We start from the raw sequence: 4056 nt of genomic DNA, 5'->3' as shown, positions 1-4056 counted from the left end.
GAGAGAAGTAGAGAACGCCATCACAATCTCACCGGCTCACACGGCCACACGGGTTCGCCGTCGCGTAGTCATCTCTATCGCGCAGGCACCTCCGTCGAGCGTTCTCCGTCGCGCAGTAACCTCGTTCGACCAGTCACCACTCGGCGTCGCTGTCTGTCTCCCACTCTCCCTATTGGCCTACTGCATGTTCGGTTGAAGCGTTGAAGGTGCCTTCGAGCTCTGAGAGAAAGCCTTCGACTTCGAGGTAATTTTTTCTCTGAAGTCTGAATCCCTAAATCACAAAAACTCCCAAGGCTGAGACTGAGATCCCTAATTGGCTTCGCTGCTCTCTCTGCTTCAGTGGTTCCCATTGTTGATGATTCTTCTTCGAGCAAGCTTGCTTCACTGAAGTCACTGGTGTCACCGCATCACACGGGTTGAGGGCTTGCCGTCGAGACACCGCCATCGTGCCACCTAGAGCCGTCGAGAACTGAGAAGTGAGAACGCCTCACTCTCACACGGGTCGAGCCACCGCAGCAGCCGTGTAGAACTGAGAATGTGCCTTCGCTGTCTCCCACTGCCTCACTCTCACTCTCTCTGTTGCATGTTCTGCCTTGAAGGTTCCTTCGCTGTCTCAGTGTCTCCCACTCTCTCCCTGTTTTATTTTTCTTTGAACTGTGTAGTATGATTAGTTGATTACTCAAACTGATTGGAGGTATTTTACTTTGAATTGAAACTGAGCTGTGATTCAAGATGATGAACACCGAAACTGTGAACTTTGAAATTCTGTCTCCCTGTTTAATTTTTTTTTTGAACTGTAGTGTGAAACTGTGAACTGATTCAAGATTAAACATGAAACTGAACTGTGATTCTCCCTGTACTGTGATTATTGACTAGTGAGTGATTAGTGAAACTGATTACTGAAACTGAATTGTGATTCAACATGATAAACTGTGAACTTTGGTTAATAATTGTTATTTACTGATTAGTGATTAACTGATTACTTAAACATGAACTGATTTCGGTTTGTTTACCAAACTGGATTTTGTTGTTTGTTGGATAACTGTGAATAATTTTGAATAATTTTGGATGTTGTTTGTTGTGAACTTGAGAGTTGAGATTATTGGGTTGGATTGTTGGTAATGTTTAGGTATGGATGAAAGTATCAATCAAGAACCACCTAGGAATAATAATGCTGAAACTAATTCTGCTTCGAATGAACGTTCTCTTCCTTCCGCGACTACCGAAAGTCAGTCACAAACTGAAGTAGTGGAAATGAAGGTGATGATATCAATGACGCAAATCTGTAGCAAGTTATGGAGGATTTTAATGACTGATAACAAACTTGGATCATTTTGATGCTGCTGTGTTATGTTTGATTGGTTGTTTTGTTTTTTGACTTTTGAATTTGTATTTGAATGAGATTATAATATCCTGGTTTATGTAGTATTTTTAATTTAAATGATATTTTGAAGTTTAGATTAGACTATAATTATATTTTCATGTGTTTATTTATATTTTATTTATTATTTTATTATAAAACAGTTTTTCGATTCAACTACGATCGAACCGATTAAATTTATGAACCCATAAATCAGTAGTTAAAATAGTTTGATGACCGGTTCGATTTTTAAAACCTTGATATATAGACTGCTTTAACGGTAACGCTTAGTAAGAAATATGAACGTGTTCATAACTGCTTTGTAATAATTTCTTTGTACAATCACAATGAACATATACAATAATAAACTTTGTCAAAATTTATAAGAACAGGTGTCAAATGAAAACATTTTGTAATGGAGAAATAGTGTAGGAACACAAAAAGTAACTTGGATTATTCTCTAGCTATAGTATATATAAATAATAGGAACACAAAAAGTAACTTGGATTATTCTCTAGCTATAGTATATATAAATAAGACAGATTTTAATTAAGATAGACTCGCTTTAACATGTTTTGATTTTTTATCTATTCATGTTTTATTTTTGTGTTTATGAGTCTTTACAAACAATTCTAATCATGTTAGAGTCCTTTTTAATAATTTTTTCTATTAAATATATAAATTAAAAAATTTATGAATATCAACTATCAATTAAAGTGTATAAAATTATAATATAAAAGATCTAAACTTTTCTATAATATCATCATATTAGTTTTATGTTGGGTAACAAAAATTGAGCTAATTTGTCTTGTGCGCTCTTTTGTAGAAATGTATTCCAATAAGCACAAAGAGCATCCCACACAACCTCTCCTATTCATCGAGGTTTGACACGACTTAGCACGAGTTTTTCCCAATAAAGAAATCGTGGTCTAGATCTGATTTTGGTGAAGAAAACAATATTGGGATGGAAGAAGAAGACTCAATAAATTTGTCATATGAACAAATACAAATCCTAAAATTGAAAACCAACGACTGAGTACAAGGGGAGTACATATTGTTATCCACTGTTTATAGTTATTAAAAAATTAACTTTACTAAAATCTAACTCAATATGGTAAATAAATTAACTATGGTTATTCAGCCATAATCAGTTACAGTTTGCTTTTGTAAGCCATTACATACCAGCTTAATATCATCTCCAACACCCAACAAATTTTTTAGTAAAGCCGCACCTTGCTTCTCAAAATTTTTTCGAGCCCAATAAAGATCTGGAGGAAAAAATTGATGTTAAGAATAGTTATAAATTAATATATATTAAATTTTTCAAATTTAGAACTGATTCTTAATCTACTAAAGATTAAATGTTTTTCTAAAACCTACTTCGAACTTTTTTCACCAAAATTTCCTAGTAGCATCTGGTATTTTTTTCACAAAAGTCACGACTGAGAGTAATGCCCTTTAATAATGTCTGAAATTATATGAGCCACGATAGATGAAGGTAAAAATCTATAGATATTACTTAATATCAATCGAAATACAATATAAAAGGTTAACTTCAAAAAATATAAAATTATTATAGTCTTGTATAGTGTTAAGGAAGTAATCTTAGAATAATAAGGTCCTGTTCTAATAGTGAAAACAGAATAAATTTATCCTAAATCCAAAAAAATTGTTAAAGAAATAAATATATCCCCACAAAACACAAAATAAAATCTGTTGATGACAACAGATCAAGCACCAAAAGAGTGAAATCTTCTTACAGTGGACATCAATAAATTAAAACCAAACTTCTTTTATAAGATTTAGTGAACAATTACAAATAGTTTGTGATTCATAAATTAATATATTTCCGGTATGATAACTTATGCAATTACAAGTAGCTAAGACTCTCGAATGAGGTTAATTAAAACTTCATATAGTGCTCAACATTATCCAATATGAAATCTCCTGCAATCTCTCTTTTGATCCCCAAATTATCAAGTAGTACTTCTAACTCCCTGTTTTCCATGTGACAATTTTACTGTGCCAGCCAACATGTAAATAATTGAACAATAGGCATGGTGGAATAATCAAGGTCTAAATCACCAAGAAAAAAAAAACAAAACTAAAAGGAATTAGAAGAAAAAAAAATGAAACTGCATATCAAGTTAATTACAGAACGAAAATTCCCATAAATTCACCAACACCAAAATAAAATAATCGAGCTAAAGGAATTAGAAGAAAGCGATTACCTTTGCAAAATTAGAATAGTAAGAGGGAAGAGGCTTCGAGAAGGTTCCACGATCCGTGCTCGAAAACTTAATTGAAAGACTTTTATGACGGTATTAGAGAGAGAGAGAGGTTCGTATGATAGGACAGAGTGTGTGTGGAGCACTCGATTTCTTTCTCTTGAAAGGATTATAGGATCAAATCAGAAAACAAAGAAATAAAAAATAGAGAACAAAAAAACCTGAAAACATATCTGATTTGAAAGAAAGAGCGTTTTTATTGACCTCTTTGAAACAAATCTGATTTGCTTCTTCCTCCGTGAGCTGTCATCAATACAAACGACAAAAAGTGACAATTAGAAAAAGAATTCGAAAATTCAGAGAGAGAGAGAGAGAGAGAATGTGTCAACCTGGCCAGAGCGGGTGGAGTAGGCGGTGGTTTCCGTGGGAGGAAGAAGACGATGAGGAGACCTCATGAGATGGCACCGC

At 34.0% G+C, this 4056-nt stretch overlaps 1 long non-coding RNA gene across 1 annotated transcript; it reads right to left on the bottom strand.

Annotated features, from left to right (window-relative positions):
* Positions 1 to 3134: 3134 nt before the first annotated feature.
* Positions 3135 to 4056, bottom strand: LOC107481896 (uncharacterized). The gene is made up of 4 exons (XR_008007372.1): positions 3978 to 4056; positions 3853 to 3891; positions 3592 to 3747; positions 3135 to 3436 (listed from the first exon to the last, which is right to left on the bottom strand). It is a non-coding gene; the product is annotated as an uncharacterized LOC107481896 (long non-coding RNA).

The sequence above is a fragment of the Arachis duranensis genome, chromosome 3 (genome assembly GCF_000817695.3).
Source record: "Arachis duranensis cultivar V14167 chromosome 3, aradu.V14167.gnm2.J7QH, whole genome shotgun sequence".
Classification (NCBI taxonomy): domain Eukaryota; kingdom Viridiplantae; phylum Streptophyta; class Magnoliopsida; order Fabales; family Fabaceae; genus Arachis; species Arachis duranensis.
The sequence above is the reverse complement of the archived record's forward strand: the minus strand, read 5'-3'. Positions and strand labels throughout refer to the sequence as shown.